This window comes from Aythya ferina, assembly GCF_964211825.1.
Source record: "Aythya ferina genome assembly, chromosome: 3".
Classification (NCBI taxonomy): Eukaryota; Metazoa; Chordata; class Aves; order Anseriformes; family Anatidae; genus Aythya; species Aythya ferina.
Window position 1 is genome coordinate 27,991,955 of NC_140298.1, and position 15,868 is coordinate 28,007,822.

At 40.7% G+C, this 15,868-nt stretch overlaps 2 protein-coding genes across 17 annotated transcripts in view; one reads left to right on the forward strand and one right to left on the reverse strand.

Moving 5' to 3' along the window:
* LOC311434741 (uncharacterized protein) overlaps nt 1–6,074 on the forward strand; it is an 80,268-nt gene extending 74,194 nt beyond the window's left edge. The window contains exon 7 of the transcript XR_014691700.1: nt 4,718–6,074. The gene's annotated coding sequence lies outside the window, so the exon portion shown is untranslated. The remainder of the gene's footprint in view (nt 1–4,717) is intronic.
* PLD5 (phospholipase D family member 5) overlaps nt 1–15,868 on the reverse strand; it is a 317,026-nt gene that overhangs the window by 20,677 nt on the left and 280,481 nt on the right. The gene's annotated exons all lie outside the window — the stretch shown is intronic.

Here is a 15,868-nt window from a genome sequence, read left to right on the forward strand (position 1 = left end):
GGACTCAAGAAAAAATTAGAGTGGCTTACACCCACCATACAATGATGCTCTACCTACAGAAACCAGTTACGCTACAAAAAATAATAAATATGGCCTAGCTAGGAAAATTATTTTTATCACAAGAGGATGAATGCCTTACTGGACTGGACAAAAAGATTTCGCTAACAGAAATTTCTACTTATTCTTTCCTCTTTTACATTTGTAGGTGTCACATACAAAATGAGAAAAGCAAGGGGATAGAATCTAAAGCAATACAGGTGTGGACCCATCACACTAAGTTCCATAAACTGAGAAACAGTAAGACTTTGCAAATAAATTTGGATCATGGGTCAGGGTGGCACATTATGTCCTTAGCCTGCACTGCACAGACCAGACAGTGTGTTCTATATTTACCTTGGGATACACTCTAGGAAACAACCCCACTGTGTAGGCAAGGTACTATCTGACCTACATAAGAGTGGCACAATCTGGTTCACAGCTTGCAGTATCTGTGTTGTGGTAAATGTAGCAGGAGGCTTCAGAAAATTCCTTATTCTAAACTCCTAGATTATTCTAATTCTTTCTTCTAAAAATGTTTTTAATGATTGCTCTCTCTCAAGCCTGATCATGAAAACACTGTGCAGCTCTCCTGAGGCATTAACTGCCATTTGCCCAAAAGCTCTGTCAACCTCCAGGTGCCAGGCATCCATTGCCTGTGTTAGAGAAACTACACTAAGTTAAACTACAGGTAGTCTACTGAACACTAAATTTACTCAGTAGACCTTTTATATATAGGACTGTGTGTGCATTTGCCACCTGTCTGCCATTTGCCTATGTTTGAAAATGTATTTCATTATCCTTTTAGACCTGTGGGGTTTTTAATGACCAATTTCCAAACGAACGACTGAGCAAAACCAGAATCACAACACTGTAGGCTAACAGAGTAACAAAAAGCATGCGGTACTGATATATCAATTACTAAGGTTTGAAAAGACCTAAGAGTTTCTATAGCTTCTAAACAAAAATAATAGACAATGCATTAATTACTACCTTAGAGCAGGCCACATACATTTTCAGGGGTACACTCACTATCTTTTTGTAAAATATGCTATAAACATGTGGTTAGCCTGTGCTCCAAACACACGATTCCTTTTTGCTTGGTGTTACCAGCATCACCTGTCCCCTACCGCAAACCTTCCTCTTGTTTTCATCTGGTAGCAGTTAATGCTGAGCAAATCTTTTCAGATCATACCTAGCATCATCTTAAGGCTGCCTTCTACGTGGCTGTTTGGCACCTCCTGCCAAAATCTGCTGTTGGTACATGGCCAGACACAGGCGACACTGGCACGGGAACCTTGGCGGTGGTGCTGGAGGGGGAGGGTGCTGAGAGGGGAGCGACCATCACCAAGGGAGAGAGAGGCAAGGAGATTTGAGAAAGGTAAAAGCATTTTGTGTGTAGTAGCGTTTGACGGGACTGTTGTAGCAGACTTGGCTGTAACAGGATTACAGGAGCCGTGCTCATCACAAATTCATTAGGTGTAACAGACCCCACTCGGGTAGCTGCCACCATGATGTACGACAAAAACGCAACCCGCCTCTGAAGAGGCTGTGAAGGCTGCAGCACAGCCTGCCTCTCTCACAGAACAGATGCAGGTATTGGAGCTCACCAGAATAGCAAAGCACGTACCTCAGCTAACACTTCACTAGAAATTGTAACCTATCCTTGTGCATCCTGAGCCAAAACACTCCCCTCCATGCTTGGCTAGTAATACGCTGCCGAGGCTTCACGGCTTTGTTATGTTAAAAACAAAAGATAAAATTCAGTGAAATCCAAACCCAGCACAGTCCTGCTTCCATTTTTTTCCTTCCACATTGATAAGAACATGGGACCTATGCTACTGTTGGGAAATAATAGATTAATACAAATGGTAAAGCACTATATTCTCAAGTGGTGAGTAAAACTCTGTCTCACGTAAGGTGACTGTAAGTGTAAAATCTAAATTTACAGCATCTGTGGATGTAAAAAAAATTGTCTAGGGCAAAATTATTTTTCTTACTTGAGTTCCCTGTTATTCTGAAAACCTCGTAGTGTTTTTGATTTAGGAATTCAAACATTAAATTTTGAAACTAACTGTTACAATAATACTATTGTTCCTGTTTTCTGTAGGCAATTTCACTGAATAAATGGCATTTTGAAATCCCTAGAATTTAACTCAACCATTCTCCAGAAAATCACCTTGTAAGACCTGTACCTGGCTCTCTCTCGTGCCTGGCCTGTGTCCCACAATTGCATAGATGGCACCAGAATCTTCAAACGTATCACATCGTCTTCTGAGACTAGCTCTCCTGGGTGGTTTCTTTGCCAAAATACAATACTTAGAACAACAGCAACAAAGTCTCAACAATACCTTTGGAAAGGTTAACAGTTTACAGGCCTATGCGAGTTAAAACATTGAATCATAAGAAAACATAAATAGAGCCGCGGTCTAGTATTCTGCCCAGGTACTGTACTTAGACATTACTGAGAATAGGACGTTCAAGTTTCTGCAAGGTCCAAATGTAGGTTAAAAAAAAAACAGTTGATGAGCAGTAATAGAATCACACAGGACATACAAAGTCAAGAGTACATTCGAGAGTGTGTAGCTCACCCTTGAAATTTGGACAATAGCAAGTTTATCCAAGTTTAACGCTCTTACTAGGAGAGCAAATGGGGGAGCTTTACCACTGCAGCACTGACAAGGGCATTTTAAAAATCTTTGCACATGGAGAGTCTTTCTAGGCTCATGACTTCCTAAAGACTACCACAGTAAAGAAGAAAATATTACCAAGCTATATGAAAGACAATATAACCAGCCCCCTGAAGGCATTAATAACCCTCATTTCTACAGAAGGTTTCAGTAGCATGCAGTAAAGCCACCTGTTCAATTATAAAAAGTGAAATACTAAGGGTGCTGATTCAGTATCTACAGCCCATTGCACACCTGCATGAAATAGGGATGTTGGGGAAAAACAATTATGGTCATGTAAATAAAGGTTATTGCAGTACCCATCCACAAATTAAGTTAACGTTTCAGAGACTTTTTGTGTCTGTGTGTCATTTCTGCACTTTGGCAGCTTTAACATACTGGTTCAGTATTAGAAGAATTCTGCCTAAAAAATTCTTAAGTTTTATTTCTTACTGAATCAGCTTTTTGAACTGGTAGAATTTCACATGCACCCATACCATGGCCCAGTCTGGGAACTTCCCAATTCTGGGCTGCTCCTAGTCCAGGCTTTTCTCCAAGTGAAGTTGCTCACTCCAGTGACAAGCCAGTGCCTACCCCCAACACTGTTACCATCCAAGGCTAAAGGTTAATTCTCCATCATCTGGGTTCTAAGGGATTTGAAAATAATTGGCAGGCAGATTGCTACTGAACTAGAAAAAAGATCCCTTCCACTTGACATCAAAATAAAGTCTCAGCCTGAGCTGGGAACTTGATCCCATCAATGAAAATGGAAAACTGTCATTCAAGTCACTGTGCTGAAAATAAACCTCAACGCGTGACCGAGGAGAGAGAATGCATTCGATACACAAGGCACAGAGCATTTGCACTGAATGTCAGTATAAAGCCGTGACATGCTCTCACAAAAGGAACGGAAGGGACGTACAGATGGACCAGCTGTGCCCTGATAACGTGCATTTGAATTGGCAGCCTCTATCCCTTCACTGGTCTCTTAATTCTCACCTTCAGCAAGTCCATTTGGTAGATTTCAGTCTGTAGGTCTTGCCAATTGGAAGTTACCGGAAAACTGCAACTTCATACCTTATTTTTACTTTTATTTCCTAATGCTAAAAAGTTGCTACGATAAGGCATAGGAGATAATTCAAGAGCTGCTAATTTTTGTGTCCAGTTCCTTTTTTTTTTTTTTTTCTGGTCCACACACAGGTCAAGAACACAGAATTGCACAGTGATGCTCTACTAATTTCCACTTCACCTTACATTCGATAGATGGCCCTTCCATTATTCGGCACAGCACCCTGATCTTAGGGAAACTTTGCTCGGTTCAGCATTTCATCTCTGCTGAAAGATACTGCCACAGAGAGGCAGAACAAGCGAGGCATGCAATGAAGAGGGCTTTCTTTAAAATGAAAGTTCTCTTAAAGAGAACTTCGTGGGGAAGAGATAGCAACGCTGCTTCAGAGCAGAAAATGAGAAATCCCATGTCCTTGCCACATTAGAAAACACAACCATCACAATTTTTATGTCAGCCATCTGCTCATGGATAAAGAAAATCCATCAAAAATATATGCATTCATACAAATAGAATAAATAATATTTGTTTAAACCATGGACCACTGTGTGGTGATGCATACGTAGAACTCAGTGCCAAGAGTGGAAGTTTGGGCTTTGCTGCTGCTTTTGATGATGCTCACCAACAAACCAAGTGTGACATATCACTACTTGTCAGAGAAAGCCAGAAGGCAGAACTGAATCAGTTAAAAATTCCTTGCTATGTACTCCATCAGCATAATTAATATCACTTGGCATAATCACAGCCTAATTTATCATTTTCAAATGACTTTTCAGTTTACAGTTTCATTACCCCCTCAAAGCAAGCACAAGTGTCTCTTCAGGGAAAAACCAAACTTGCAACTGCAAGAAACCATTTTGCCAGAATCACATTTGATTTATTTCTTGTTTTACTGTAGGAAATCTAATTAATGTGAATTCTAATTTGATTCTCTTTTCAAATGCAGTTTTTGTTCCTTATACTAAAGGAAAGCACAGGCTAGGAAGAAAAGGACCACATTGTGCTGGCCTTCATTTCACCGCTGGCAAGCCGCAGCACATTTTGGTGCTGGTGTCACTCATGAAATTCAACAATTCGCTACCTCACTGGAACCATAGAAAATTAAAAGGTGTTCTGAAGGAGCCTGCTAGCTTCTGGAAAAGCCTGGAATCTCCTTTACTACACACATGCGCATACATCCCGCTGCCTCTTTCCATCTCTCCTGCATCAGAGCCTGTATCGCCCTCCTGTCAGCCCTTATCGTGCAGCCTCCTCACGCAGCTGGAAACCACAGCACAAGCTCTTAGTATTTGTTCTCATCCTCGACAGTGCTGCAAGGGGCAGCCTCCCTACGTCTTCTGCTGTACAACACTGAGAGGAGAGCATAGAGGACTGGCCTCAGAATAAAGGCAGTATTTATTCAAACCTTTTCTCTAAAAGCACACGGTTTCTTTGGGGCTTTCAGATTCACGGGCATCAGGGAAATGCAGCAGCACATAGTTGACTAATTGGATGCATTATTTATAACATCACCGACACACACACAGGGTTTTCATCTTACATACTGAATAGAGATTGGTGGCAGGTGTGCTGCGGACACAAACTGGGACGATGACATTACATATGAATTACTGCTGTAACTGTTCAGCCTTGCCGGGCTACCTGATCAGACTTAGAAACCTCTTCCCTTGATGTCAACAGAGGGCCAAAGGCTCTAATTAACTTTTGAACCTTGATTAAATGAAGTGTACAGGGCCTTGAGGTAAGTTAGAAATCCAACCAGTTTAGACAGGTAATTTAGCAAAATATTACACAGGCAGCCCCAGGATAATGGCTAGCCGATATGAAAATGTTTCAGAAATCCATGCTTGCTCTTTGTTCATATTCTTTTTTTAGTAGCCAGTTTACTATTTTTGGTTGCTTCAACAAGGAAGCAATCTCAGCTGTAAAGATGTGGGCCTGCTATATTCTCCTAGGAAGAAAACTTGGAATTAAATTCACGTATCATATTCCTGTCTCCTGACCCTAACTGCAGAACACATTGATGCACGTTGCCTTAGTTTCACTGTGTTCCACTTACCTTTGGGTCATCTGAAAAGCCTCCTGGTACTTGGTTAACTGGATTCAGCTGAGGTATCAGCTGGCTGCCACTACATAAACAAATAGTAATAATGCAAGCTGTGTCTATATCATCATGGAAAGGGGGAAAATAAATCTGTTTATTGTTTAAGGAGAAAAAAACGGGTCATGACCTATCTCAAACATGGCAGATGTAACCCTATATATGTAACAGTGTATTTTCTTAATAAAGTTGTTTAACAGCCCAAGTGCAAGAAGCAGAAATTCTGTGTCAAAGATGTCAGAGATCAAATATGCTAATAAAAGCATAGTATCTACTTAAATAGCTCTTACATGAGTTAACATTGAACAGAATGAAGAAGAAACAAAAACCAATTGTGAGAACATTGTCTTAATGCCATTGCTGCCTGCAATGTTGGGTAATAATCACTTTATAGGAAGAGGAAGGAAATACCTGAAAAGATACCTGAAGATATGTTATTCCAATTCTGCATCACCACTCACAGTCTGAAAACTGGAAAATACATGTATATATATATTTTTTTTCTCACATTTCTATTTGAGTTGTTATGGCACATATAGATTTAAAGGTAATAAAATACCAGTCACAAAGATGATAAAAATGTTTCCAATATGCTACACTAATAAGCAGAATGTACATCACAAAACTATTTTGTGTGTTTATGATGTATATACATGGTATATACATGTGCTGTACCCATGCAGCAGAGCTACACACAAAATGATTTGCTACCAAAGAAACGTACCATACCATTAAATTTGAAAGAAATGCTAATTAAATAATTATATTACAAAACATTAAAATATATTTAAAACAATAATGTATAAAGTAAATAAAATACATTAAAATAACAAAGTAAAATAAAAGATAATAAAAATAATTAAATCTTTATATTACACAAATTTCCCCAATAGAGGAATTCTCACGGCTTGTGAAACCTCCTGCAGACACTCCTCACACTTCTGTTTGCCCGTGCTGCCCACCCCGTGCACCTCCCTCAAGCAGTGATGCAGTTTGCCACAGAGCAGTTCCAGGCAAACACGAATGATTTCACTGCTTTGGTGAGTGTTGTTTACTTCGCAAAGTTAAGAAAGGTGCCTGCACGATGACTTACGAATTCTGCCTTAATGTTTGTGAAGACAATATCAAAATCTGAACAGGTTTAGAGGTGCTGTTAACTCCGCACATTCATATGGATGGACTGCTTTGTCACAATCTATTCGGTTCTGCTTGCAATTTGTGTAGCATACAGGAAGATGAGGTTTTACGCTGCACTTCAGAGCCATTATTCCTTTCACAGAATGACTGAAATGGTTGTCCTTCCTCGCTGTACTCCTGGAGATCTATGGCCCTGTATTTCAGCCTGATTTACCATGTCTTTTTCACAGGACAATACTAAACCCAGTTTTACCTGAAAGGCTCCCTGTTAAAACAAGGTGGCTGGGCTGCTGCACCGGGGAACCTTTAGGGGTTGAGGCAGCTGTGCATGAAGGTGTTTGTCTAGAAGAGAGCTCTGTGCAATACCGAAGTACACACGTGTGGGTGGAACCACCGACATACCGGGAATATACATTCATGATTATTTTAATGTTGTTATTTTAATTGTTTACTTGAACGAGGCTGATCTGATGGGGTATGCTAATAACTAATCCCTCTGAGAGGAATCCGCCTCCATTCATTAACATTACTGACCAAGATTAGTTGCCAGCAAGTTCTTGTGGGAGATGACAGAACAGGCTGTGGTGCATTAGCTCCCCCCCGCAGAGATTCAGCTGGGTTTTAATGAACAAGTTCTCTTTCAGCACAACATCAATCACATCCTTGGGAAAGCAGGGAATTTACAGCCTTTCTTCTATCCACATAAGTCTACTTATTTCAGACTGTACCACTGGCTGTTGAGCTTGGTGCTGCGACCACTGGATCTGAGTGTAGGGTCTGTCAGTTGTCTAGAACAGACAACGTGGCTGCAGACCTCATCGGTCTTTAGAGCTGTGACTCTGGAGATATTTACCCCTTGGATGCTGAACTCCAGCTGTAGCTTCGCACGAGCCAGCCCGGCACAGACACACAGCACAAACACATTTGCTCTGCCCGTGCAGTTTGGTTCAGACTGGAGAGCAGAGGTGCTCAGGCAGGCGCTGCCCCACTTTGTGCAGGCAGCCGGCAAGCTGCGCCAGCACAGACACTGCACAGCTCCTCTCTAGCACAGTGCCTGCAGGAATACACCTTACCTTCTCAGCATGTCTCAGGGTTTCTTAACGTGGATGAAATGACAGGATTTGCACTTGTAAACGTGCTTGGTTGCAGGGCCTACGAACTCAAGTCGAGCCCAGTTTGGGGCCATCTGCTTTACTGTTCACTGCAGACAGGCCTTACAGAGACTTGCTGGAAACAACTCTCACCACAGTGACCAATGCCTTTTATTTTTTGCCTCTTCTCAATAGTTTAACCCTTAGGCTTAATAGTTTAACCCTTAGGCTTAAGAGTTTTATCTCTTAAGCTTTGACTCCTGCAGCACATCTCAGCAGTACTGTCAGTTCACCACTCTGCCTGCCTGTTTTCTTCAGGACAGCAGCAGTGGACCTTAAAGCTGCCAGCAGCATAGTTGTCTCGATGATTTTTCTGTCTTCTGTATGATGGCATACAGTGTATGGCGCTGAGATCCTGCTTGCCTGCAGTTCCCTGCAGGCTTCTAGAACCTACCCAAAGCTCTCGAGCCCTATAATCCTAATGCACTGATATTATTTGTCAGGTATCTGAGGGACCACACACAAACCAGAGCCAGAGACACTCTCTTTGTAAAATCTTCTTTGACTCTTAGTTGTTTTAAAATGTAGTAATGACATGGCAAGTATTAAAAAGCAAGCAAGCAATTATGAGGTTATTTTTTACTGAAGAAAAACGTTTTTCTTTGGACTTCGGAGCTCCAACTACATGAGTATCCCACAAAGTTTTGTAAAGAAATGACTAACTGTTCAAAGTGGATGTTTCATCACGTTCTGTAGGCTTAATTTTCACTGATTTATCCAATCTATTACTGATTACTCCAATGGTAGGTAAACCTGTTCTACTGAACTTTCACAACAAATAAAAATGAGAAAAAAATAGGTATCTAATTTAAAAGGCCAGAGAGAGTGATGAGCACGCTCCTACAGTTAACAGAAATCAAATAAAAATATGCAGCAAGCTGGGGTTTGCCCTGTCTGACACTAAATGCAAAGACACAATGCATATGACATGTGGGAATAGAGCACGACATAAGGAGAACTATGCTAATGGGAATGCTGCAGCACTCGGGGTAACGCCTTCCTATCACCTCGCAGCTGGGGATCTAGAAGAACTATCAAAGCCGGCAGAGCATGGGAAGACTTTTTGGCTTGAAGGGCAAGGAGAATATACAGCTCCAGGCTGTTTGCACTCTATCACAAAACCAGAAACCTGCAGAAGTAAGGAGGAACAAGAGCACTGCCAGGCAGCAACAGAAACGCTCACAAAACACAGCGCAGCAGCCACGTTACCCATATTCCTGTCCTGCTTTAACCAGCCTTCTGTTTGCATTGCACATAATGCTAGTGAGAGACAAAACAGCCCATTTGCTTCGCTGAGGTTCATTTGTAAATACTGGATGGCCGGGTAATAAATTTCAAGCATAGTAAGCCTAATGGGCAGGGCTGACTGTCCTGATCTACTGGATGTAAAACCAAAACAAAATGGGTCTGTCTCAGTTAAACCAAAACACCAGGCTTCCAAAAATACAAACCCTGCACCATTATAAATACACACCGTGAGTTCTGCACGTTTCAAGGGCAGTATGTCCCTTGCTGCATCCCCACCCAGAGGAAAAGAAGGAAAAAAAAATAAAAAAAAAAGACAAAGGAAAAGGGAAAGTTGCTACCATGGAGAAATAGACTGGTCATCAAACTATTCTAGATTTGATTAAAAAGGGAGACCCTGGCCAAAAGCTCTTAGCAAAAAACCAGTAAATATATTTCAGTCTGTCTTTTGGAAGACAAGCTGTAATAACTTCACAGCAGAGCTTTGACAATCCAACTGGCTTTCTGTAGTGTGAGATGTAAAAACAAAAAAGGAATTTAATTGTCAATACAGCTCTGTAATATCTACTGAGACACATTTTTTTTCACATGTTGACTCATCCACCTGTGCTTATAGATCTAGGTTGTGTTTTTATCTTACTTTTATAATATTAGCTAGTTTTGGAAATAATCCCATTGAAGTCAACTGGATTAGCAGCATGAGTATTTTCAGGATTGGATCACACAGCTAATAACATACCCAAACTTTTGGGAAGCAGATATTCTCTGTTAAATACAAGGGATAATATTTAAGACAGAAATATGAATTCAGATGGAATATACAGGTATTCTGCTGCGTGTACTTTCAGTACAACATTTATCTGTCTGAGCTTGCTTGAACCCCGCTGGATGATGAAGCTGAAGGAGCCGTGTTTCAAGTTATTCAACTCTTGAGACTGTGCTCAATTTACTAATAGCGATATGATACTGAACACCATGGGGACAGTAAGAAAATTAAGCAAATTATTAGAAGACAGTTAGGATTGACAATGGTCTGAAGTGCACATTAGGGACAGAACTGTAGCTCATACAAGAGCAGCATTCTATCAGAGGAAACTCTCAATATAATGTTTGCTTGAGTGAAAAGATGCAATTCCACTAAATGTCAGACAAAGCATCTTATCTCAAAAGGACCAGATGCACCATTACATAGCTTCAAGAGACTCATTTAGATAAAAGTTCAAAAAAATGACTGACTGATTATAGCATGCTTTTTGCGCTGCGCAGTTCTGTAAAGATAAGATGCAACTGTCATTAACAGAAATTGCAAATGTACAGATCCTGCCTCAGCCATCAGATTGGAGAGGCAACTCTACTATAGCAAGATTTTTTGAAAACAAATGAGATCATCATGATGTACTTTAAAGCGTATAGAAGTCCAGTACTTACTACACAGTGTTCTTATGGGAGGATAATTTAGGTCACGTAAATAATTAGAAACTACAGTTTTTAAAGACACAGTTTGAGGAAATGATCATCGCCCTTTACCTGAGAGGGAAAATGAAAATAAAATGCTCCCAGCAGCATTCAAGAGCCTTATCAATTGTGGGAAAGTTATGGTTTGGATCTGTATCCCCTGAAATGGAGGCCAAGAGAAGGAGGAGGAATCATCTGTGAGGATGAGTGGCATTACCTCCCAAGGGCTGCCCTTGAGCTGACAGGAATAGTCCTCCACATATACCTGGAACAAGACTTTTGAGTAAAGAACTAAATAGATTGCATCCCAATGATTTTAACCCCTGAGCAATCAGAGGATTGCTCCTCCAAAATTCCCACAGCACCAATTGCCTCCAAAATTCCCTTTGTGATGGAGCCTGGAGCACTGCGTGCAGCTCCAGGGCCCCAGCACGAGGACAGGGACCTGTTGGCGAGAGTCCAGAAGAGGGCCATGAGGAATAGCAGAGGACTAGGGCACCTCTCCTATGAAGACAGGCTGAGGGACTTGGGGCTGTTCAGCCTGAAGAAGAGAAAGCTCAGGCGAGACTTCATTGCGGCCTTCCAGTACCTGAAGGCGGCCTGCAGGAAAGCTGGGGAGGGACTCTGTCAGGTAGTATAGGGATAGACAAGGGGGAATAGCTTTAAACTAAAAGAAGGTAGGTTTAGATTAGGTATGAAGAAGAAATTCTTCACTGTGAGGGTGGTGAGGCACTGGCACAGGTGCCCCATCCCTGGAGGTGCTCAAGGCCAGGCTGGATGGGGCTTTGGGCAACCTGGTCTAGTGGGAGGTGTCCCTGCCCATGGCAGGGGGGTGGAACTGGATGATCATTAAGGTCCCTTCCAACCCAAACCGTTCTGTGATTCTTTGATTTTCAGTTAACATGCACAAAAAGTGTATCTTTTGTCTGGTTTGTTTCTCCTGAATAACTGTAGCGTTCTTAATTTCAGAAAAAAAATAGAATCCGATATACTTTCATTGTAAGTACACATAATGTAGCCTATTCACGTTTACCAATAAAAAGTATAATTTTACTTATCTATTCTATCTTCAGATGCTTAATAAACCTTTTCAGCATAATAGTCATAGCTCTCTGACATCTCATACAGCTAATTTCACTGTTGATTTGATTGAATAATTAGCAGAATAAATGAACAGGCAGCTTATCTGTAATTATTTAAATGCAATTGATAATTCATACTTGTTACAACTCTGGTGTACTTTAGAAGTCAGTTTACCTGTAATCTATTTTGGCCTTCTAGTATATCTAACGTCTCAGGTGCATCAGGTAAAAACCTAACTCCTCAGATAAAACAGGTCACTGTTTCTAAACTGATAGTGTTGGTACAGTTTATCTAATTTTCCAATTAGCTTAGATTATGTAGATACAATCACTAGTTTCTGATTTATAACCTCAAGGGATTAAGAGGAACACGGAGAGGAAGCTGCCTGAAAAGGAAATGGTGCTGTTTCATAGTCCTGCCTGGTAGCTGTCACTTTTGAAAGCATTGCAAGGCACTGTTGGGAGTCAGCAAGAACAAATAATTGATCCTCTGCAGCACAGATGATTAGATAAACTTTGCTATTCAAAACGCCGCCTGAAATAACTTCATGTAAGAAGCAAAGTCAGATAACTTTTACACATGAGACCGAGCCTAATTTACCAAGAATTAATGTCTTCCTGAATAAATACGGTGGTGATGACATCAGGTATTATTTTCTCAGTCCTCCTTCAGAGTTTTTTTTTTTTTTTTTTTGTCATTATGTTGTTCAGTTGGTTTGTCTTGTATGTTTTTTTAAGGTAAAGAAAAATCAAATGCCTTTCTGAAATCGTACTTTGCGTTGGTGAAAGAAATCACACAAGGAATGCAATAGACACAAAGTAAACAGGGAAAATGAAAGCAAATTCACACTTGCTTTTTTTGTTTTCCCATTAAAAATTATGTTCTAAAGCCATTCAGCCTAATTTAGTCTGAATTTAGAACAATCAGAAGAGTGAAGAATCTAAAAAATATACTGATTTAAGAGGCAACTGAAAAAAAATAAATCCTCTGCTAGCAGTTCTTACACAGCTAACTGTAAGAGAGAAAAGTATGTCCCTTCTTAGGAACTTTTCCTCACCATCAGTTGAGTCACAATGTAGGATTTTGGGGGATAATCCTTTCAAGATGTCAGAAGCAAGATAGAGCAAATGACTACTTGCAGAAGATCTGGATACTGGGGTTCATTTAGGAACCAATCAGATGACATTTTTCTAACTACTTGATTATTTTGCAAGCACACTCCTTTGCTCTCCACTCCATGCTACCTCCCTGCAGGGAGGTGGCTGCTGGCCTGGGATGGCAGCACAGAAAGTTGGGTCCATCCCTGCTGTGTGGTTGCTCACCATTGCTCATCTCGACCATCACCTTTCCCCTGGTCTCCATCTCCTCATAGCTCTTTGATCTCCAGGATCTTGCACCTCTTCTAGGAACTTTCCTCCAGCCAGGAACCTCACCTATTTTCAGGTCTACTTCTTCACTACTTTTTTTTTTTTTTTTCTTCCCTGAGAACATTTCTTCCCAGCACTCCTTCTTTTTCTGGCACACTAAGACTCACTTTTTTTCCTCAATCTAGGCAGTTTGTGTGCAGATGCACAACATGTGAGCAGACTCCCAGTTTGTGTTTCTGACTTCATCTCCAGTAACTGGAGGACTCTGGATGTGCCACTTCCATTTAGTCCAGGTGTTCATAACCAGCCCTGTAGACCACGTAGACCAGTTAAAGAGAGCAACCAGCAGGCATCTTCAGAGCTCAAAATTTGGACGCTAACTACCTCACACATATATCCATTTACATGTCACTTGCTAGCACTGACAATTTAAGCTATTTTCTAGACTACGACACAACAGTAGTCAATATTGGCTTGATTCCACTTCCAGCGAAGATAATCGGATTAATTTTTACTTGTTTCAATGATGTCCCATAATAGAATTTTCCAAGGGCTGATTATTGCACATACACATATTTTTCTGAAATGGTTGAGCTAATCCACTACGGTTGTTTGCCCACTGGATTCAATTATTCATGTGTGAATAATAAAGCTTTTCCAAAAATGTTGTTAGCAATGAAGAGCTGCAGAAGTGTATTTTGGGCTGATTAGAGGTTCTGTTTGTACTACAAACCTCATGTTCCTTAAGAGAATTAAGGAGCAAAAAAGCATTTTCAAACTTCACTGAAACTATTTGAGGCGGTCATGAAGCAAATGAAACATAATTCTTTTTTTGTTAGTTCTTGCTCTTCATTAATATTATGGTTGATAATTTATTTTAGTTTATTTTAGTTGCATTAATAAGCTACCTGGTCAAGTAACTAGAGACTAGAATACAGCACCACATCGCCTTTGTTTTTACTAGTGTAAACCACAGGCAGCAGTTAATCAGTAGATGTATAGAATTTCAGGTAGCATTGAATGAATCCTTTCTCAATCAAACATTTTAGAATGCACGTGTGCATTTTGCTAACAACAGATTTCAACAGGTCATTAACGTAAATATATACTAAAATACACTGCCCAACTCTAGCCCAACGATGCTGCCTGGCTTGTTCAATGGTCACAAAACATCTTAGGCAAGAGCCTGGGAACGTTGCGAAGATACTTCATCAATTGCGGCAACCACTGACTGAGTGTCAGTGAAAGCAGAAGGCAGAAGTTGTACAGAGGATCACCCAGATCTCTCAAATGAGATAAAAAGCTCAAAGTGAGATTGAAAATTTTACCTTTACCATTTCCCTCTGTTAGCACTCCCCTATATCACATTTTGCAGGGAAAATGGTACTACAAGCCTTCCTATAATTCTTTCAGGTTCACCAGCTTGATGAAAGACTTGTTTATACAGTTTTTGCACCATTTTATCAGTTTACAAAATTTACCAGAAAAAAAACTAGATCAGTGGAAAGATTATTTCACTGATGCAATTTTACACATTGTTACTATATCTAGGAAAGTGATACCTCTCTAGGAGAGCAGGAAAGATCATGGCTGCCCTGGTCCTAAGAAAACAAAGAAAAAAAATTATTAAGAACAAAAATCTGAAAGCCACTACTATAAAAGGAGACTGGTAAACTTTTAAGGAAACCATCACTATTAGTGTAGCAATTTATATCCCTGTCCAGAAACAACTCTTCAGAGCAGCAAAAATAAAATAAATAAAATAAAATAATCATGAAAGCAACTAAACAAAATTACATGTTCAGTAAGTGTTGATGCTGCAAAGCCAGAGCTTCAAACAGAAGAGGGAGAGGAAGGGTGTTTCTCACCCCTGGGTTCCCAGTTCTTATCCACCTTAACCTCCATGCTGCACCCCCAGCCTCTGACTCAGTCTCTTGACTGAAACTCATTTCTCAGGCCCAGCTCCCAGCCTCTTGTCCCTTGTCTGCTCAACAGCCCTCAGCTTTATTTTCCTGGCACATCATACAATTTCTCTCCTCCTAACTGATTTTGCAACTTTCTCAACACCTGTGTAGTCTCCATCTTCCCATTTCAACAAACCTGTCCTGCAATTTAACCTGCCTGGCTTCCTCCCTTAGCTAATTTCAGTTTTCCCTGGGATCATTGTTATTCAGCATCTTCCTTCCTTCCGACACCTCCCCAGCCTCATTATCTCTCTGTCACAGCCTCCTGCTGGTTCCTCATCCTCTCCACTAACTGTCTTTCATTCTTGCTAGTGTTTCTTTACAGTTTCAATACAAGCAACCATTTCCCTCTGGGTCCAGATCAGCCTCATTTACCACTCAACCTCCCATCCTCCTCTTTGTTGGACCAATCGACTCCCATTAGACTTCTGGGCCCAGATCCTGTAACACCTGTCTGAATTTCAGTGGTGCTCCGCAACTACCTGGGTCCCCTAGATGAGGTCCATCACCACACAAAAGCTCAAGGAATGAAATGTGACAGACAGAAAAGGACTTCCTTAAGAATTACTTTTACGTATGCATGAATTGCAAATT